The following is a 24,270-nucleotide window of genomic DNA, read 5'->3' as shown; positions in this document are numbered from 1 at the left end:
AACGTGGAACCAACATAAATGCCCATCAATCAATGAGAGGATAAAGAAACCGTGGTGTATATATACATATATATATAAAGCAATACTACTCAGCCACAAAAAGGAATGAATTAATGGCATTCACAGCAACCTGGATGAGATGGGAGACTATTCTCAGGAATGTAAAACCAAACGTTGTATGTTCTCACTTCATAAGTGGGAGCTGAGGTATAAGGATGCAAAGGCATAAGAATGGCACAATGGACTTTGGGGACTCAGACAGAAGGGATGAGAAGGAGGTGAAGGATACAAGACTATAAATAGGGTACAGCATTAATGACCAGGTGACGGGGACACCAAAATTTCACAAATCACCACTAAAGAACTTACTCATATAACCAAACACCACCACATAATACAAGAATACTTACATTCATTAAAAATAACAATGGCAAAATGATGTACAAAGGGACATGAAATGGCAAGACAAATTAAAAACATGACCACTGGTTTTTAAAACGTGTATATAAAGCTGGGTTAGGAAATACAGAAACAGAAGCATAGGAAAAAACAAAAAATGAAAAGAATTAAAATTATTAGAAAAAAATGCATAAAGGATTAATCTAGAGGATCCATCATTTCTCTGGTAGTAATTGCAGACAGTGAAGACAGTATTTTTTTTAATTATACATAATTTTGGATTAATCTGAATAAAAGAGTTTCCGGTGTCATACTAGGACAGTGAATGAAAGAAGACCCACAATTATACACTTTTGTGTACTTCAGGACACAATATATAAACAGCCTAGATGGAGAAAAACAAAATAAAAACATATGTACACATATACCCATATAGTAATGAGAATCATAATGATAGTAAGTTTTTTTCCCAAGAACACTGGTTAATAGAAGCTACTAGAGAAATACTTTCAAGAAAATGACTTTCAACCTTGAATTCTGTAGCTATCCAGACTATTAATCCAGTGTGAAAGCAGAATGAAATGAAAAGACTAAAAAATATTCACTTATGTTTAATCTCTAGGAAATGTACTTGAGAACATCACTCCGGTACTCTGAAATAATACTCTGTTGTGGGAAATACTACTTTTCGTTTCTTAGAAAGCTTAGATTCCATGCATTCCCTTTCCCTTTACAGCTGTTTAATGCCTTATTCACTGACACCTAGAGTAAAATGCCTTGACTTCAGAGACAGATGGAATTGAGAAAGACTGTGTCCCTAGAATTGCTCATGAAAGAAATGCCCTTATTAACTGTATCAGTCTGTCCTCACACTGCTATAAAGAAATACCTGAGACTGGGTAATTAATTTTAAAAAAGAGGTTTAATTGATTCACAGTTCCAAAAGCTGTACAGGAAGCATGACTGTGGTGGCCTCAAAAGACAACTATGGCGGAAAGCGAATGGGAAGTAGGCACCTGTTATATGGCCAGAGAAGGAGGCAGAGAGAGAAGGGGGAGGTGCTACAAACTTTTAAACAACCAGATCTCATGAGCACAACAACAGCAGGGGGAAAATTCAGCCACATGATCCAATCACTTCCCCCCAGGCACCTCCTCCAACACTGGGGATTACAAATCAACATGGGCTTTGGGTAGGGACATAAATCCAAACCATTACATTAACAATCAAGAGAAATCCTTTGCCCTAAGTGGGTGCCAGATACATTCACATATACTCAAAATCGATATAGATGCATCAGATTTTAAAAAATATATTGAAGTAGCTAGTAACATCATCAAATTATCTTACCCCGATTCTATGATCATCAAGAAGTCTCCAGATAAAAATGTGGCTTTCTCTGTGACCTTGCAAAAATAGATATTGTAGTCCGCTTTATAGTGGTATATTCCATTATATTTTAATAAACTGAAATACATGTTTGTTCATAAAAATATGTCTTTAAATTCTTTAAATGGATATTCTAAACTATTGGATCTGTGCTTTTACACCTCCTCTTCATAACCTCCATGGGATATATCACCCCATAACACCATTAATGTGAGTAGTTTTCTTGGGGAGATCTAAATTAGCTTGTTGATCCAAACACATTTATTCTTTCTTAATAATTTATATAATGAATATTTATTCTACATGTACAATGGACAAAGTGCTATTTTTAGTGCTTTATGTTGATTACCTAAATTTGATTATACCAGCAACCCTTACTATGTGTCTTTCTTTCTGGACCTCTGATTTGCACAAGTTTTTTCTCAGCCTGAGTAGGGGGGCTCTTACACAATGTTACATAGTCATACAGTTGGTTAGTTTTACATAAGTAGATTTGCCATCTGATAAGACGATTCATTCTTTCCAACCCCAATTATCATCTGTTAAAGTTATCCTGTTTGCCCAGTGGCAATAGAGTTCTGGGCATCCTGATGATCTAGATAAATGGAAACTGAGTTGCGTGAGTTGGGGATGCATTTGGTTTGCATTTATATACATGAAATATTATTAGCTAGCTAATCCAGAGTAAAGATGGTTTCCCAAAATACTACTACTGCCCCCATACCAAGTTATGCAGCAGCGTGACAGAAAGAGCACAAAGCAGGGGTTATAATGTCAGTGTGTCCTGTGACATTGGACACTGGGTGTATGAGGTAGGGGAGGAGAAGCAAGATCAGAAATGTACAAAGCCAGGTGGTGGTTTATGGAAAATTCTTCCAAATCTTACAGATCATATAAAACATTAACAAGGGTTTCCTATATTTGACAATATCAGTAATTTTCATATTACTAAGTCAAAGTTGTGAATTAAAAAAAATAAATCATTGATAATAAAAAAATTTCTGTAAGCCATTTCAGAAGGAAGACTAAATTGCCTTTCTAGTCTCTCTATATAAAATATTACAAATTACTGGTTATATTAGGAACTAATAAATATAATACTGAGGTATGCGAGGCAGTCAATTTTAAAAATTTGGTTACCTTTCTGAGATGTCATAAAATGTCTATTAAGCTTTTAGAATTTATAATTTGATATAATTTATTTTCTCAATTTTATTCTGTAGTTGTATTTTGGTATTCTTTTTCTTAAAAGAGACCACAAAAATATTCTGAATCAATAAAAAAATACCTCTTTAAGGTAGATATTTTTGTTGTTATTATTAGTTTACAGATGAGAAGACTAAACTCTTAGAGCTTTAGTAAAATTTTCTCCATTCACAAAGCAAGCGTTAGAAGTAGAACTGAAGCCAAAGTCAGTCTGAATATCATGCCTGTATTCTTAGCCATTATACAGCAATACATCTCACTATATTTGTGAGTTAATCAGAATACATCACATCTAGAAATTTCCTCCCTACTCCCTTGGTTTCTTTGATATTGTGCAGTAAATTCAATCCAATTTAAAATATTATTGATTATCTGTTATATATCAGACAGAGTACTAGGTTTATAAAACAGGTTAACTAGGTATATAAAATTTTTTTATTCTTTATTTTTCTACAAGCAGACTTTCTTACTGGACAAAGAGAATTATGAGGAGATAATATCCACATAATATTAAAAGTATCTGATAGAGATACAAATTGTATTGGAATATCTTAGAGGTACATTTGACTCAATCTCAAAGAAGGATTATGACAGAGGATTGAAATGAATTTCGTAAAGGATCATGGCAGGAGACTGGGGTGAATTTAGTACAAGATTCACACAATATGTGACATCTGAACTAAATATTAAAAGACAAATAGGGTACAGCAAGATGAAGAAGAAAGAACATTGTAAGGAGATGAAGTATCATGTTTAAGGGCACAGAGATATGATATGACACATTATGCTTAAAAATGTAGTTTTTATGGCTAGAGTGTAAATACCATCCAAGAGTAAGTAAGTAGAGGAAATTATTTTTATACATGTAGTTCATATGGCTGGAGTGTAAATACCATCTAAGAGTAAGTAATTAGATGAAATTATGCCACAAAAGAGCCGGCTAATTGAGAATTTTATGTAACTTGGTGAAGACTTGAATTTTACCTTATAGTTAAGATAAATCTGGAGTTATTAAAAAACATAAAAGAGAAGTATGATTTAGTCTGCATCGTTATTAGCAGCAACATGGTGACACGCATGCTCAAGGTGAGCTTGAGATAGACAGAAGACCCAGACCAAAGAGGAGCCTGAAGCAACTGTCAAGGTGAGACAGAGGGTCATAAGGACGGATGAAAGAGTCTGGACTGGACATTAACTATAAGTGGTGGATGAGTGAGAAGTCGTTAAGAGGCCATGATAAAGGTATGGTTTGGTGAATGATTAGATGATGATACTATCGTTTAAGGCAGAGAAATAAGATGAAATCAAACACGAAAGAGAAAAATGATGTTTAGTTTTGAACTTGTTAAATGTGAAGTGATTTTGAGATAATCTATTAGAAGTGATAACCAGACAATTTATTATGACTCTTGGATATAGCAATAGCTTTGAGATTCATAAGTGTTCTGGCAGCAGGTTAAACTATAATTACAGGTGAATATACCAAAGCAGCACATAAAGCAAGAGAAAATGATCTCTGATAATACAGATCAGTCATGGAATCAAATAGAAATGGACATTATGGTTGAAAATCCAGTGACATAGAAAAGATGAACTCAAAAGCAAGGAGTAATCTGTGTCTCACACAAAAGAGAAATCAAGAAAAATCAATTAGAAGGTACATCAGTTAAAACTGGGTTTTGGAGGCCATTGCTGTCTGCAGCTAGGCGGTGTTGAGTGAAGGATGGTGGTGATACCAGATTCGAATGAATGAATGAATGAATGAATGAATGAATCGAAGGTGTAAACTCTTTTTTTTTTTTTTTTTTTAGACGGAGTTTCGCTCTTGTTACCCAGGCTGGAGTGCAATGGCGCGATCTCAGCTCACCGCAACCTCCGTCTCCTGGGTTCAGGCAATTCTCCTGCCTCAGCCTCCTGAGTAGCTGGAAGGTGTAAACTCTTAATCTCAGATTATTTGATGAGGAAGAGGGAAACGTATGATAGTAAACCTATACATATATTTATAGCTCAAGTGTTACTTAACAATAACAAAATATCTACTTTTCATATTCCACCCCATCCACTGTATATATAACCACATAGTGTAAATAAACTAGCTCACAGAGACACATATACCCATAAAACTGAGATCTGTGTAGACATATATATCTGTATATAGAATGGATGTATCATTCTTATTTTTTTCCTCCTCTCTCCATCTGTAACATTTTGAAACATTTTCGAATCCAATTTATTTCCAACCAATACACAGGCATTTCCTCAGTCTCATTCATTTACTTGATAATACTTTTCATATGCTTATTGTAAGTTAGGTGATGGAGTATAGGTTCCTGGAACAATTATTTCAGCAATTATTCATCCCAATCTGCTATACACACAATAGAGTGCTAAACTCAATCTGGATCATGTGAAGCCTTTGATTTGAAAAAAGAGAGAAGACAAAGCCTGAGATAACAAATCTGTGGTGAATCTTAAAACATCAATTTTTAAAAGTATATCTCTATCTTTGAATCTGTGTTTCTTTTACCCGGAATTTTTTCAAAAAGCAGCAGTCACATCAGCTCATGCTATACTTTTTCCACTCTGATTTTACCTGAGAACTTTAAGTGCAACTTTTTTCATTTCAATTTTGGTCTTATGCCCAGATGTTAACTTCTGAAAGTTAAGCAAATCAATATGAGTCTTTGCTTGAATAGTCTAACTTGGGGTCATCAGGAAAGAAATAACTAAGGTAAGAGCTGTATGCTTGCCCCATAAGGAACACTTTTTTACAGTTTTACTTCTGTCTTTTCAATGTTTTATGCATTTTGTATAGAATCTTCTTTAAAAGTCTTTCAAAGGCTAAAGCTCCTAGATTTCTTTACTTCCAGTTTAAGTCAGTTGGCTCCACTAGACATTAAAATTACTGCTTCTAATTCTCCTCACTCCTCTTTTCTATTTCCCCACCCTAAATGCTTTGACTTTGAATTCACTTTTCAAAACACACCTGTTACAGATTAATAGTACATAAAAAAATAGGTTGAAATGTCATCGCAATTCCTTTATCACAATTGAATTTCATATTATTCTATCAAGAGTTAAATGAAAAAAATAAAATTTCAATGTTCACAGTGAGAAGGATAATAGTTTTATCTTCCAATGGTCTCCTGCAGAACATGTCTAAGTGAATGCATTTGTAATATGAAGTGAAACTTCATCTGTGTTCTGCATAACTGCATCTTGGCTTTAGATGATTGCACTGTGGGACGTGAGAAGCAATTTTGAAATAAGCAGCCTGTTTCCTGCAGATAAATTTATGTATCCTCCTTATCATCATGAAAAGAAGTTAAAATAATAGCTACCCTATAAACAAATTGCAAAATTTCAAATCCTTCCTTGATTCTAATTGCTTTCAGTTCTGGTTCAGGATTATAGCATTGCACTATTCAACTCTGTGTAGCATTAAGCTCAGGAAAATTTCTCAAATGTTTTAAGGATGATTTATAACTTGAAATATGTTTTTAAGATTCTGACATATGGTTATTAATACTTAGTGTGAATGCAGGTATAGCTCTATAGAACTGCCAAAATAATCAAGGCCAAAATATTAAATATGAGAATGTGCACAAAATACATTCTCATCCAGTTTTCCTACTGAACAATGATGTTATGTAGTTTCATTTAACAATGTGGAAGTGTGTGTGTGTGTGTGTGTGTGTGTCTGAGAGAGAGAGAGAGAGAGAGAGAGAGAGAGAGAGAGACCACTCTAGGACAGTTTTGACCTAAGATAATTTTCTTTTCTAAAAGAGTCAAAGAGAAGTTATTGGGGCAGAAAATTATAATAATATGGCAGTGTCCTTGACTCTGGTGCGATATGATTAGTTTCCCCTATAGATTCCTTTCTGCTCATTACCATCATTACCATGACTGAATTCCTGTTAGGTCTGATCTTTGAGATCCTGACTTCCTTACTGAGATCTGGCCCCACTATAGTCATGTTCTAGCCCTTAGTTTCCAGGTGGGAAAATGACAAGTCATTCTTTTTCACTCCCTTAATGTTTGTTCTGCTGCTGGCCATCTGTACCTTGACCTCTAAGTTTTAGACCTCCTGGACCTTGAGAGATCACAGGTTTTAGAGCCAATTATTTTTTTTATTTTTTTAAGCCAATTATTTTTTCTAATGTTTGGTAGCAGACATTTCAAATTAATTCAGAAATTTCCTCCATGCCATTCCTAAGCTATAGTCACATCATATCTACTTCAGCACATCTAGTGATTGAGGTTATTATATTTTAAGGTGAATAATTCCTATCTTGAACAGGATTTTTTAAATTATAACAAGGGCAATGATTGGATTTCTAGATGTGTCAACTGCTATATTAAATCATCTCATCTTCAGTATTTTCATCCATTGTCAACTTTTACATGCAGCCTAAGAAATACATTGGAATGCACACAAAATCCATCTCTACCAGGCCTCCTTATATGCATGATATATTGCAAGCATTGATACATGCTAGGCTTTAGAAGAGAAAAATCAATGTGGCATCTTGTTAGATGGCTAGAGGTTGTAAAGGAGTCAGCCTAGATAATCATAGTTGCAGGACCTGAATCATGGTCAAAGTGCATGGTGCTTGGTACAGCATGGGACGGTAGTTAAACTGCTTAGACACAGCCTGTGGAATTGACCATTTACTCCAGTAAAATTAAAATACTGGTGTTACCAAAGACCCATGCAACTATAATGAGAACTCATCTTCCAAAGAACAGGCTTGAAGAAAAGACATTACGTCCTGAACTGGTCAGAGAAAATATTTTGAAGTCCAGGGCAGTGCTACACCCATATACGGGCAACTCAAGTGTAATACTGGACACATAGCTTCTTAGTTAAGATTAAAAGAGGACAGGCAGATGTCTTACTAATGTCAGCCACCGAGGTATGTCCTTGCCTCTTATGGGTAACTAAAAGGAGGAGGGCAGCCAACCCAGTGTCCATCAATACAGGTAGCACTGATGTGGAATTGTGAACAGTGAAAATAAGACAGCCAGCAGAGCAGTGGCAGAAACACTGGAACAATGTGCACGTGTGAATTCCTATCTACCATGCTTCCAATAATTTTTGAAATCTAGGTGAAATAGATAAAAGGGGGAGGGCTGAGGTTTAAGCAAAGGGAAATATGAGTTATGTATTCAGCAGATTTATGTATCAATTGCATGTATCTATTTGGACATGCACACATACCGTGTCACTCCTTTGCCCAAAATCTTGCAACAGCTCCCATTTCGCTTAAGGTAAAAGACAAGGTTCTTAAGCTATCCTGCATGAGCAGATACTAATTACCTCTCTGACTTCATTTATTATTCTTCCCTCATCACTCTGCTCCAGCCCTCCTTCATGTCTTTTCTCAAATGCCTCTTCCTCAACGAAACCTATGCTGACTTCCTCTTTTAAAACTGCAACCATTCCACACCCAGCTCTCCTAATCTCTGTTTGCCTGTTTGCTTTTTATTTTTGCTGTCTCACTTGCCGCTTTCTAAAGTACTTACCATGGGTTCCCGTACTACTCCTAAATTGTTAGCTCCATGAGGGCACAGATCTCAGTACACTGATGTAGCCTAAGGAACTAGAACAGTCTCTGGATAGACTAAGTGTTCAAAAAAGTACTTTATAAGAAATGAATAAACTAGAGATAGCACTGGGTGATTTGCCGCACTTGGTGGACACTTGGGATATCATACATTTTATTAAACTCCTTAAGTTGTGAAGGAACTAGAAACCCTGGGCTTCAGCTACGGTAGTGATAACCCTTAAAAAAGAGAGGTCAGTCAGTGGTGTACCACATAGCCATAAAAAGCATGAGATCCTGACCTTTGCAGAAATATAGATGACGCTGGAGGTCATTTTCCTTAGCAAACTAATATAAGAACAGAAAACCAAATACCATATGTTCTCACTTATAAGTGGGAGCCACATAATGAGAACACAGAGATACAAAGAGAGGAGCAACAGACACTGGGATCTGCTAGAGGATAGAAGGTAGGAGGAGGGAGAGGATCCAAAAAAATAACTATCAAGTACTATGCTTAGTATCTGGTTGGTTAAACAATCTGCAACCAGACCTCCATGACACAAGTTCACCTATATAACTAATTTCTATATGTACCCTTGGTGCTAAAATAAAAGTGAAGAAGAAGAAGAAGGACAGGAAGGAAGGAAGGAGAGAAGGAAGGGAGGGAGAGAGGGAGGGAGGGAGGGAGGAGACAGAAATTCCTGGGCAAGTACATGGTTGGCCCCAGGCAGCAGAAGATATGGGAAGCAAAAGTGCTTTAGGAAGAAAAAAGGCATTCAAGGGAATCTGAAAGGGTGATTCAATAAAATGTGCTTGTCTGTTGTGTTTACTGTTTGTCTCACTGCCATTAGAATAAAAACTCTACAGAGGTAGGAATTTTTGTCTGTTTTGTTCACTGATATATTCCAACACTGAGAACTTTGGGTACATAGTCAGGGCTCAATACATATTTGCTAAATTAAGACAAATACTGCTTTGATCATATATATTATATTCCTGCATATGCTTTAGTTCACATTTGTGAGCATTGTAACCAAAATAAATGACCTCAAATTATAGTCTTGTGTTAGAGAGAATTGTTTTCTCTTCTCTTTTAATATTAGTGGCTTTGTTAGAAAAAAAAAAAAAAAAACAGAAAAATTAGCAAAAGTTTCAGGAGGTTCAAACCCTGGATCCATACACAGTAGAATAATGTAGCAAACATGCTAACTATAAGAGCAAGGACTTTAATATTATTTCTTCCAATTACAGAAACTGTTGCATGTAAAGAAGAAAGAATGAAAGGAAATCTGTTCGAGGCCACAGGAAGACAAATAATGAGTATTAAGCAAAAAAGACACCACTTAGACTCTATATGCAACGGGTCACCATGATTCACCACAATACATGAAAGACCCCTTTTTCCTCCTTAAGAAACTCAGTGGGGAAAAAATGTTAGCTGTTTAAAAAATATCTGAGTAAAAGCAACATAGATTAGCCTTTAATTGGCTATCATTTTAGAGAAAGTAGGAACATGTACAAAACCTAAAGAAAACCCGCCCCCCCACAACTTGAGTGCCACCTAAGGAAGACAGGGACTGCTGTTTTAAAATACCATGGTGAATCTGGCTCTCACAGCTGTAGCACCATGTCAGCTTCAGGCTGAAATTCTCAGCTTCAGTTGACTGGTGAGATGCAGGACAAAGTGAAAGAAAAGGGATAATCACGATATTAAGTAATGGTGAGAAACAAGAAAATAATTATAAGTAATTACACGTCTTTTATTGACCCAGAGACTTCACATATTGGCTATATGTTTAAGAAGCTAATTTCTAAAGAAATTATCACTGCCGGGTATGTACATGATATAATGGAGACATTAAGCCAGGAACAAGAAGATACACAAAGGTCCATGGATTGGTATTGGCCAACTGCAATTTATTGAAATATTTTACGCTAAAGACATATGAACATTATTTCCAGTTAAGTTTTGTGGAGTAAAAGTAAGGGTTCACTCTAACACTCTGTTCAACTTCCCTTCCTAAGTCCTTCCCTGCCTGTCTTTTAGAAAAGCAGCCACTTGTGTGCTCTTGATCGCCTTCATTTTTTTCTTTATATTACTTTTCACCACCTAATATATTTAATTACATAAATATGTAGAAAATAAACTACAGAAAATAAGTACCATGAGGTCTGATATGTTCATTTTTTGTTCAAATCCAGGCATGTAGCAAAATGCTTGATGCATAACAGGTCCTGAATAAATATTTTGCAGAATGCATAATCAGTTTGATCCACAATTTTATAATCTGAATATTTATCATAAATATTTGAATATTAAAATATACAGGTATGTATACATACCTCTTAAATCACAATTCAAACATCATTTGATTCAATTAAACTATATCTTAGTTTATATTGTTTTTGTATATAAGTGAATTTTAATTATTAAAAATAATACTCATAAAGAAAGTAATCAATGTTTTTCTAACTGATATTGTTTTTACCAAGCTATTACAGGACATTCATTCATGTTTTGAATATTTTCATTGAAGAATGGATTGACACAGACATATCAGAGATCATTATAAATAGAATAAAATTTCCTTTATAAATCTCCTCACCAATTTTTTGAGTTCTTAGAAGAGTTGGGATGTATATTAACATATAACATTTTGCTAAAATATGGTAAGTACTTCTAGTTTTGCCATACCCATTATGAAATAATTAATAATAATGAGCCTAAGTCTTGAGGTAATTCAGAGTGACATTTGCTCATACCTCACAACACTGACACTAAATAATGTATTTGAAAAACCTAAATGTCTGAAATTCAGAGATGATTTTCATCTTATTCTCTCATGTCTTCTGAGTGTTGTATGTCATTGTTTTTATTCTCCCCCATACTCGGAAAAATTGTATCTTAGGTGAACTGCAAATCAAACTTACCTTTGGTTAATTGTACACTGTTAAAAAGCTTTTGCCTATGGTTAATATAATGTTCCGTTGTTTCGATAGAAACCTGCTTGTTATAGTTTCCTGTTATCTACTATAATATTTTGTTGTAATAAACTGCAACCTTCAGATATCTGACCTTTTCCCATCCTATTTATATTTGAGTATATCAATCACTTGACCTGTACCATGTTTAATCGAGATTAAATGAGACACATCAAGTTCTTAAACTTAATATGTAATTAATGCTTGCAACAACTACTTCTCTAAGTGGAAATTATCACCTGCATTTGTAATTAGATAGAACATGTCCAAGGAAGTTTTATAAGCATAAAATTTTATAGAAGTGTTTCTATTTTGGTTTTACCTAAGAAAAATAGTGATGATAATAATTATGATTTATGGAGGGCTTTCTGTGTTACACCGTACTCAGTACTTTATTCCCATTTTTTAGATGGTAAAATCAACACTGAAAGTTATATGTCCAGACTCCGGCCAAAGAACATGTTAGAAGACCCTCTATATAAACCCTTTTGGAAACTTTGGCAATATCCCAAAGCCTGAGGTCTTAACCACAACTTACCACTCCAGGGCCTGGCAGGGAAAATTAGCTGGCCATAAGCTAACACCTTAAAGATGTTTCAAGGAGAAAAGCAGGAAAGTGAGATGAGTGTCTAAAAATATGTACTTTTATTGATCATTACCAGATATCAAGTAGCTACTGGATATCTCAATCGGGGTGTATGAGTGTAAGCTTCTGGAGTTCACCACACATTGACAAGTATAAACCCTTCGTTGCTGTTTAATAATATTTACTAAATGTTAAATGCTTGGGTATCTAGCATTTTAAGCACTTCAACTCTTTGGCTGTATCTTTTGTTTGTATTATGTGTCTTTCTAACTTGGGTCTACAGGCACTGATAAACAGAATTGTTAAATATACTGTAACCTTTCTCTCATGATTCACAATCTATACCACAAACTAGTACTAAAAGGGGTTTTCAAGACACTAATAAAGATGGTATTTTAAACATTGACTAGAAATACTATCCCAGTAGCATCAGTATCTCCGGGAGATTGTAAGAAATGCAACTATTGGGCTCAATACAAGACGTACCAAATCACTATCTCAATGGATGAGGACTAGGTATGTATATTGCAACTAAGCTCTTTCGGTGATCCTTAGAAAATCTAAAGTTTGAGAAGTACTCAATTTTTATTCCAAACCTGTATATTCATGCACATTTATTAATTTAATTGTGTCTATGATGTCAAGTCATGGCCCTCAGCTTTAAGGTATTATAGATGATAACTTTTCAAAAAGTGTAAGTGCAAAAACATTTTATTATCTAGCCCCTATCGATACCAAAATGAAGGAAACATTCAAATGTAAGAGAAACATACTCATTTTGCCTAGTTTCTTCATATTGCGAGTCAATAGCATATTTATCATTTCTACATGAGCTTCATCATGTGGCTTAGCATTTATGTTTTTCTCCTGGTAGTTATCCAGATGATTGAATTATGAAGAGAAAAATTAATGCATTCCCAGAGTTCTCCTATTGCCAAGAATTTATGTATAATCATGCTTCCTTCGTCAATTTTAGTTGCTCCTGTTAGTCATTTGGCAACATGATTCGGAAATTAGAAGGCAACATGGACAATTGTTGCCAGCAATATAGCACAAATTATTCTTTAGTTTAATAACACTATACTTTCAACTAAATTCTAGAAAATACAAAGGAAAATTCCTGAAATAATTGTGTTTTGAGACTAAAGATTTTTGCAATGTACATTTATCTTTTACAATGTAAGTAATTTTACCCTTCCTGTCTATCTGGCTTATATTAGAAAAAAAAACTTTTAAGTGTCTGTGTGTGTCTGCACATCTCAACACCTGTTTTTTCATAACCCTCAAAACAAAAATAATGTAGAAGACTTCATCAAATGCCAGAAAGAAAGTGATGGTGAAGTAATCATAGAATTGATTTTTGATACTAAAATAGTAAATTTGAAAGTAAATAATGGAATTTATTTAAAAATATTTTCCAATTTACTTCCAATTGGAAGTAAATCGCTCCTGAGCAAATGCAAAACAACGGACATCATAACAAACAGTCTCTCAGACCACAGTGCAATCAAATTAGAACTCAGAATTCAAAAACTAACTCAGAACTGCACAACTTCATGGAAACTGAACATCTAGCTCCTGAATGTCAACTGGATAAATAATGAAATGAAGGCAGAAATAAATATGTTCTTCAAAACCAATGAGAACAAAGACACAATGTACCAGAATCTCTGGGACACATTTAAAGCAGTGTCTAGAGGAAAATTTACGGCAATAAATGCCCACCAGTGAAGCGAGGAAAGATCTAAAATCGACACCCTATCATCAAAATTAAAAGAGCTAGAGGAGCAAGATTTAAAAAACTCAAAAGCTAGCAGAAGACAAGAAATAACTAAGATCAGAGAAGAAATGAAGGAGATAGAGACACAAAAAATCCTTCAAAAAATCAATAAATCCAGGAGCTGGTTTTTTGAAAAGATCAACAAAATAGACCACTAGCCTGAATAATAAAAAAGAAAAGGGAGAAAAATCAAATAGATGCAATAAAAAATGATCAAGGGGATATCACTACTGACTCCACAGAAATACAAATTACAATCAGAAATTACTACAAACAACTCTATGCATATAAACCAGTAAACCTGGAAGAAATGGATAAATTCCTGGACACATGCACCCTCCCAAGCCTAAACCACGAAGAAGTTGAAAACTTGAACAGGCCAATAACAACAGCTGAAGTTGAGGCAGCAATTAAAAGCCTACCAACCAAAAAAAGTCTAGGTGCAGATGGGTTCACAGCTGAATTCTACCAGATGTACAAAGAAGAGCTGGTACCATTGCTTCTGAAACTATTCCAAACAATCCAAAAAGAGGGAATCCTTCCCAAATCATTTTATGAGACCAATATCATCCTGATACCAAAACCCAGCAGAGACTCAACAAAAAAAGAAAACTTCAGGCTAATATCCGTGATGAACATAGATGCAAAAATCTTCAATAAAATACTGGCAAACTGATTGCAACAGCACATCAAAAAGCTTATCCATCATGTTTAAGTATGCTTCATTCCAGGGATGCAAGGCTGGTTCAACATATGCAAATCTATAAACATAATCCACCACACAAACAGAACCAAAGACAAAAACCACATGATTATCTCAATACATGCAGAGAAGGCCTTCAACAAAATTCAACAACCCTTTACGCTAAAAACTCTCAATGAGCTAGGTATTGAAGGAACATATCACAAAATAATAAAAGCTATTCATGACAAAATTACAGCCAATATCATACTGAATGGGCAAAAAACTGGAAGCATTCCCTTTGAAATCTGGCACTAGACAAGGATGCCCTCTGTCACGACTCCTATTTAATACAGTATTGGAAGTTCTAGCCAGAGAAATTAGGCAAGAAAAAAAAATAAAGGGTATTCAATTAGGAAAAGAAGAAGTCAAATTGTCTCTATTTGCAGACAACATGATTGTATATTGTATATTTAGAAGGCCCTATCATCTCAGCCCAAAATCTCCTTAAACTGATAAGCAACTTCAGCAAAGTCTCAGGATACAAAATCAATGTTCAGAAATCACAAGCATTTCTATACACCAATAAAGACTAATAGAGAGCCAAATCATGAGCAAACTCCCATTCACAATTGCTACAAAGAGAATAAAATATCTAGGAATACAACTAACAAAGGATGTAAAGGATCTCTTCAAGGACAACTACAAACCTCTGCTCAAGGAAATAAGAGAGGACACAAACAGATGGAGAAACACTCCATGGTCATGGTTAGAAAGAATCAATATCTTGAAAATGGCCATACTGCCCAAAGTAATTTATAGACTCAATGCTATACCCAGGAAGCTACCAATGACCTTCTTCACAGAACTGGAAAAAAACCACCTTAAACTTCATATGGAACCAAAAGAGAGCCCACATAGCCAAGGCAATACTATGCAAAAAGAACAAAGCTGGAGGCATCACACTACCTGATTTCAAACTATACTACAAAGCCACAGTAATCAAAACAGCATGGTACTGGTACTAAAACAGAGATATAGACCAATGGAATAGAACAGAGGCCTTGGAGGCAATGCCACACATGTACAACCACCTGATCCTTGACAAACCTGACAAAAACAGGCAATGGGGAAAGGATTCCCTGTTTAATAAATGGTGTTGGGAAAACTGGTTAGCAGTGTGCAGAAAGCAGAAACTGGACACCTTCCTGACACCTTACACTAAAATTAACTCCAGATGGATTAAAGACTTAAACATAAGACCTAACACCATAAAAACTCTAGAAGAAAACCCAGGCAAAACCATTCAGGGCATAGGCATGGGCAAAGACTTCATGACTAAAACACCAAAAGCATTGACAACAAAAGCCAAAATAGACAAATGGGACCTAATTAAGCTCCAAAGCTTCTGTACAGCAAAGAAACCACCATTAGAGTGAACCAGCAACCAACAGAATGGGAAAAAAAAATTTACATTCTACCCATCTGACAAAGGGCTAATATCCACAATCTACAAAGAACTAAAACAGATTTAAAAGAGAAAAACAACCCATCCAAAAGTGGGAGAAGGATATAAACAGACGCTTTTCAAAAGAAGACATACATGCGGCCAACAAACATATGAAAAAACTGTCATCATCACTGATTATTAGAGAAATGCAAATCCAAACCACATTGAAATATCATCTCATGCCAGTTAGAATGGCGATCATTAAAAAATCTGGAAACAACAGATGCTGGAGAGGATGTGGAGAAATAGGAACGCTTTTACACTGTTGATGTGAGTGTAAATTAGTTCAACAATTGTGGAAGACAGTGTGGCGCTTCCTCAAGGACCTAGAAATAGAAATTCCGTTTGACCCAGCAGTCCTATTACTGAGTATATACCCAAAGGATTATAAATCATTCTACTATAAAGACACATGCACACATATGTTCATAGCGGCACTGTTTACAATAGCAAAGACCTGGAACCAACCCAAATGCCCATTGACAATAGACTGGACAAGGAAAATGTGGCACATATACACCATGGAATACTATGCAGCCATAAAAAATGATGAGTCTGTGTCCTTTGTAGGGACATGGATGAAGCTGGTAACCATCATTCTCAGCAAACTGACACAAGAACAGAAAATCAAACACCATATGTTCTCACTCATAGGTTGGTGTTGAACAATGAGAACACATGGACACAGGAGGGGGGCATCATCCACTGGGGTCTGTTGGTGGGGGGAGCCAAGGGAGGGACAGTGGGAAGGTGGGAGGTTTGGGAGGAATAACATGGAGAGAAATGTCTGATGTAGGTGAAGGGGAGTGGAGGCAGCAAACCACATTGCCATGTGTGCGCCTATGCAAAAATTCTGCATGATCTGCCCATGTACCCCAGAACCTAAAGTACAATAAAATATATTTTTTTTTCCCAGAGGAAGAAGGACGAATTTCAGTAAGTAACTGTTATGTAGAAATAAAGCATACACAATCGTCAACTTGCTCAAAGTTTATTACTAGAGTTCAATATTTATTATAAATTGAACTGTTATCCAGGTTGAAGTACAGTATTATGATTATAGTCCATTGCAGCCTGGAACTCCTACATTCAAGAGATCCTCCTCCCTCAGCCTTCTGAGTAGCTGGGACCACAGGTATGTACTACCATGAGCAGCTTTTTTTTTTTTTTTTTAATTTTGGGTAGAAATGGAGTCTTGCTATGTTACCCATGCTGGTCTTGAACTCCCAGGCTCAAGCCATTCTTCCACTTCGGCCTCCCAAAGTGCTGGCGTTAAAAGTGTGAGCCAATGCACCGAACCCAGAATTTTTAATAGATTTAGAGACCTCATTAGCTACTTAATTTAAACATTCCTACTTCAAGTGTTTCCTCTATCTCTCAGTCCTATCTCATGCATAAAGCTCCTACACAAGTAAAAATATTGTTGTAATTGGAGAAATTGTGTTTCATTGATGACACATCAAAGAAGTCAATCTGTAAACAAATATCTAAATTAAAATCCCAATTGATGAAAGAAATAAAGTCATAAATTTTAAAAAATGGAATTCTTCATTAGCAAGGTGTTTTCTGTGTCTATTAATATACTATTTTACCATCTATTGCAAAAGAAAGCTGTAAAAAAGCTAAATTCTATAATTCTATCTTTTTTATTATTATTATACTTTAAGTTCTTGGGTACATGTGCAGAACGTGCAGGTTTGTTACATAGGTATACATGTGTCATGGTGGTTTGCTGCACCCATCAACCCATCATCTACAGTAGGTATTTCTCCTAATGCTATCCCTTCCCTAGGCCCCCACCCCTCGACAGGCCCCAGTGTTTGATGTAAATATATACATTATAATCCTGTTTTTATTGTAAAATAAAAGGTTATGTGATGTTACCCAGATTTCCATAATGTCTTTAACATATTTAATATTGCTTACTATTGTATTTCAGAAAGAACTACTTTAAAATCAAATAAATGGCTTCATGTCATCTCTGTTGTGTTTTAAAGAATTTGGATGGCATCTACAGCTCATGTCTGCATGGATAACTGAAAATTAATGCAGTAAACACATCCAAAAAATAATTAAAATTCCCTTAAAGACAATCATGCAGAATCACAAATGTGTGTGTGTGTGTGTGTGTGTGTGTGTGTGTGTGTATGAGAAACATAAATGTTATAAAATTTAATACCATATGAGAATAATAAGCAGTAACCACAATATCTCTGAGAAAGTCTTTAGAGTAGAATTGAAGGAGTACATAGAAAAGCATCAATTCAAATTCATGCTAATCATGCATATTTATGTTAAAATCTTTGGTGTCTATTGTCTGATTTTTTATTTTTGGTGTGTATTTCTATATGATGTTTTAATCTTTAAACTCTGTCTCATTGCCAGTATTTTAATGCTTGATTTGCCATATTAGATAAGGAAGTGTGAGATGAACAAATAGAGATTGGAAGCAAAAACTCGACCCTCACATTTCTTCCTACTGTTATTCCGTAGGTCCCATTATCATCTAGTAATTATGAGACTCTCATCAGAGATTTATATTTCTTATGCTGTGTCTCCTGAAAAAATATTTGGTAAAAACATGCAGCATCTGTAAGACTTAATGCACGGAAAGTAAATAATACAGACGAAGCAACTATTGACAGGCTGTATAAAAGTTTTATATTTGTGAATTCATTTGTAAATTTCTTCAATGGTAACCACCAGTAGACATTATATTAAAAATTTAAGGTATTAAATTGCCATATAGGTTAGTCAATATACTGAACATCAGTGACTTAAAATGCTCTTCAATAATATACCACTAAAATTCTCAAAAGCCTGTTTTATTATCTAGTGCATTTTATCAGATAAATGCTTTAAGAATAACATTTTATAAATGCATTTCTTATCAAAGTAATACAGCTGATTCTCAAAAACTCTGTTTTTTAGCACGAGGTTTTTAAATGCAAATTGATTTCTAAATCACATTGTACTTATAAAACATAACAAAAATTTAAACACTACACATGCCTTTTAGAATTATGCTATACAAATTACACTGAAAGGCATTCCCAGTCTCAACTCTGAGGAAATAACAATAGTAGAAACAAACTAAAATATTTACTGTAATGATAATATAGGAAGACATTACTGGTCTTAATTTTGGTTGTGACAGTTTATAGTTTACTCAATTTAGTAAAATAAGGGTTACCTCACATATTTTATCATTTGTAAAGAAAGAAAATAAATACATTCATCTTCTTTTTTCCAGAAACTTGATTACTACTTTAAGTTGTCAAAGAAGAAAATGTAAAAAACTGAAATCAACACAATTTGCCTGAGAAATAGAATGTGCCCAGAATTAAGTCAGACTTTAAGAGTAGTAAATAAGAACAACTAAATATCTGCTACAGCATAATTATGAATAAATTAACTGTTTGTTCTTTTGCAAGGACATTCATCAGCCAATTCACATATAAATTGATTTTATTATTATCATACATGGAATACTTATAAGCTATTGAAACCTAAATGCCAATACAATTTGGCATGCAATGTATAAAAATAATTGATATCAAATATATTATTGTAGGGTAACATATAAAACTCTTAACACAGATGTACAATTCCCATGCATATTGGAAAATAAGTCATAGATTGGTTTGCCATATTGCAAAAATCTGCACTATTATCTAAATTAAAAAATCAGGACAAGTAAATTGCTACATTAACCTTTTGGATTACAATTTAATTATTCTCCACACACCAGTTCACATTTATGCAAGCTTTCTTCTGAATTAATAAGTCGTTTCATTTAATTGCTCAAATGGTGTTCAAAGTTCCAATTTTTACAAGCATACTAATATCAGTTTATTTTGGAAAAAAATGGATACGTTTAATATTCTGGCTTATTAAAAGAGCTACATATAATTTGCCAAAAATCTTTAACAGAGCTAAAGATAATTGAGTTATGGTATTTTATAATTTGTCCTGGACATAAGATACATAATACATTCATGAGGTACCTATGCATACAAATTATGCTCTCCAGTCTTAAAAACTCATGCTATTTTAATTAAAAACTTCAGTAAAATTATTTGTTAAGTAACCTCTTGTAATATTACAGTATATATCACATTCCAAAAGGAGCCTGTTTGAACAGTCTGAATTTTGCCACTCTTTTAGACTTAATCTTATAGTAATTAGTAAAAATGTGTGGCATACCAAGTCCATTTCAACTTGACTATAGTTCCAGTAAGTCCTGGTCTTCAGAAATACTTACTGCTTGATTATTGCCTGACATTTATATTTTCAGTGGTCATGAATCACACACGTACATACATGTACACACAACGATATGGGACTAAAATGCACGATCTTCCTCAAACCCTGATAGCTGCTTCCAGTTTCCTCAGTTAAGATATCCATATAAATTGCAGTGAAAGGAATGTTTTATGTAGATTTAGACTCAGCCAAATATGAATCCTAATCTGATGACTACTCGCTGAGGGATCTTGGGTAAGTCATTATCATTCCCAAGAATCAATATCTGCATTGTAAGACAAAGATTAGAGTATCCCCTTCACACAGTCATTGTAAATTTGAGCTTCTTTCAACTGCAGGTTTTTGGCTTTTGAGATGCCTTGTACAGAATGTCCAAGCCTTTATTGTGATTTCTATAAGGGGAAGGGGGCTTTTTTTTTTTTTAATCTCAGCCTCAAAGTCCCTGAAATCCCACCTCACGTAAGTTACTCTCTAGTCTTCTTTCTGCCAGATTTTAAGACCAATATATTTTTTCTTCATTATGCACAAATGTCATTTGTCAAATATCTTCAAGAAATTTAAAGATAAACTCAGTATGGTACTTTGTAATTTGGTAGTTAAACTTGGTCAAATCATTTTCAACCTCTAATCTCACATCAGTAATAAAGATGCAGTTATTATTTTCCCCTCATAAAGCCATAGTTCCTCTAGTGTTTTGGAGCAGAAGTCAGGAAACAACAGATGCTGGAGAGAATGTGGAGAAACACGAACACTTTTACTCTGTTGTTGGGAGTGTAAATTAGTTCAACCATTGTGGAAGACAGTGTGTCGATTCCTACCATGCACACCTGTGTTTATTGCAGCACCGTTCACAACAACAAATACTTGGTACCAACCCAAATGCCCATCAATGATAGACTGGATAAAGAAAATGTTGCACATATACACCATGGAATGCTATGCAGCCATAAAAAGGAAGAGTTTATGTCCTTTGCAGGGACATGGATGAAGCTGGAAACCATCATTCTCAGCAAACTAACACAGGAACAGAAAACCAAACACTGCATGTTCTCACTCATAATTGGGAGTTGAACAATGAGAACATATGGACATAGGGAAAGGAACATCACACACCGAAGTCTGTCAGGGGGTAAGGGACTAGGGGAGGGATAGCATTAGGAGAAATATCTAATGTAGATGACAAGTTGATGGGTGCAGCAAACCACCATGGCACGTGTATCCCTTTGTAACAAACCTGCACATTCTGCACATGTATCCCAGAACTTAAAGTATAATTAAAAAAAAAAAAGAAAAGCTTCATGAAGTAGTCAGTGTTCTATCTTTAGGATCTACTGGTGCTTCTATAACAAAACACTAACTGGCCTTTGATGCCTTCTGGAAAAAGCTTTGGCTCTGAAACACTTGAAGGTGTATCTATTCCTTCCCTAGCCTAAAAGGTTTACTGTTTAATGTTTGCACAAAAGAAATGTAACACACACACACACACACACACACACGCCTCATTAGACAAGAACCTTCAAAACATAAACGCATAACAGTTAAACACAGAAAACAACTAAAATGCACAATGACAGGTAACGGGTTAAGCCACTTGCCAATTTATACAGTAATTTGATATCAACTCCTTCATAGCAAGTACTTCAGAAGGCCCTGGTGGAGGTCCCCTCAGCACTTTCTTGATGTGAAGAAGTCTTTCACAACAAATGCCACGCTTTCAAAAGTGAAGGAATCATTTTTCTGATGATTCTCTTCTTCCTGTATCTGGGCAGTATGACTACAGTGATGTCTGGTAGAGTGGAACTAGTACTACCTCCAAGAAAGCACTCAGACAAGGTGCCCGGTTCCCATTTTTGGGTAGCCCCATAGCACCTCCTTTTGTGCATCACTTAACCTAACATTCTCAGTTTTAAGACTCATATAATTTGAGAACAAAATTCTCTTGAGAATTTATTGACACACACTCACACATACAACAAAAAGAAAGTTATGCAGCGGTTTTCGACCAAGGGTGGCTTTGCTGCCACAGGATATTTGGCAATGTTTAGAGATGTTTTTGATTTTCACCACTCAAGTGGTGTGTGCTATTGGCATCTATTAGGTAGAGACAAGAGATTTTGCTGAGCTTCCCACCATGCAGAATTCACCTCCCAGAGCAAAGAATTATCTGGTTGAAAATGTCAAAAGTGCTGAGGCTGAGAAACTCTGAGTTATGAGAAATCTCTAAATCCAGACTTTTATAGAGAAATCATAAATTCTGAAAGGTTTAAAACATCACACTCAGAAATATGGCACCTTGTAAGGTCGAACTTCTGTGAAATAAACACGCCATGCACTCGAGCTGTGGTTATTTACAGTGATGGTAGGCATTGTCTTCTCAACCTTCACACATCAGGTCATTTCAATAAGCCCACACAGTTTTCGTGAGAAGTAATTACAACCAAAAATGATAGCAAAAACATATTCTCAAAGGACAGGGTTGTATAGTAACCTAATGATGCAGATAGAATATCATTTAGTGCATTTTAAAAGAATTATGAAGAACACTGCCAATGACATGATGTTATGTCCTTTAACATATAACACAACATTTTCAATATAAAAGAAATATAGTACCTTTAAATGATGCAAAGAGCAGTCTACTTATTTCCAAAATGAATTTGAATCCAGGAAAGGAATGCACTTATTTGTAACATAATTTACATAAATCCGCTTCAGAAAGATATTTTAGTTACATATTTTGACCAGCAACAAATTGTACCTTTTGAAGAGAATATACGTGTAATACATACACCTCTGTCTGTACTCATGAGACAAATATTATTCAGTAAACACTGGCTTAGTAAAAAGGATATACATATAGGATTTTTATACTGACAGTTTCAGTAAATGCCACTTGAAATACAAAGCTATTCACTTATTTGACAAATATTTATTGAGCTTAACATTAAACAGGCACTATGCTAAGTGTTGAAGGCAAAGCAATGAGAAGGAATATAATGTCCTTGACCATATGGATATAACATACTGCTGTCTACATTAAATGATTTTTATATAGTCTTATTAAATGCTGGGGCAAAACAAGCTACTAACATTAATTTAACTCATATCAAAATTATATTAGGTAGTATTTCTGTATATTTATTGATAAATTTAAAGGATCATGAAGAAAGGCAAATTTTCAAATGTATATTTTTATATTCTAAAAATGACCATTTTTTGTTCATTATCTAACTTTAAAATTAAGGATATACATATATATATCTATATACACACATATACAGAGAGAGACAACAAAAGAGTGATATCTTAATAAATGAGTTTCATTGCTAATCTTCCATATTTAAAAAGAAAGTTACCTCAGACACGTACATAGGAAGCAGTAGATAAATAAATGAAAGCATGGAGATTTCTGTTAAGGTCATTGTTTGATTTCCATCCTACATGTGAATTGAGTAGATATAGTTACCATCTGTTTACTATTTGTTGGCCAATCTTCAGTGAATTGGTAGTCTCAGACCAGCTCACCTTTCACTGAATCAGGTCATATTTTTAAAAAGTGACTGTCATTAAATTGGAACTAATTGAAACCCATGTGCTCTAAGTATCATATTGAAAAATTGTTGGGCCATGTTGTTAATCAGCAGGGCAGCTTACATGTTACTTTTAAGGTACATTCCATAGAAATGTCACAGAATTTTTGCTTAACATCTTTTTAGAAAATAAAAATGTTTCTTCTGAGAAGAAAAATATGCATGAAAAAAGATATACAAACACATTCAAAAGCTTTACAGTAGAGGTAACGAGGTGCTTGAAGCACCTTAAAATAGTGCAATTCATCCTAGCATGTGAAGTTATTGTATATTTCAATTTATAATGCACAATTCAATGAGGTCATGATGACCAATCCAGAATCTATTTCAT

Source organism: Cebus imitator, unplaced genomic scaffold (genome assembly GCF_001604975.1).
Source record: "Cebus imitator isolate Cc_AM_T3 unplaced genomic scaffold, Cebus_imitator-1.0 Scaffold33, whole genome shotgun sequence".
Lineage (NCBI taxonomy): Eukaryota > Metazoa > Chordata > Mammalia > Primates > Cebidae > Cebus > Cebus imitator.
This window is presented reverse-complemented; position numbering follows the sequence as displayed.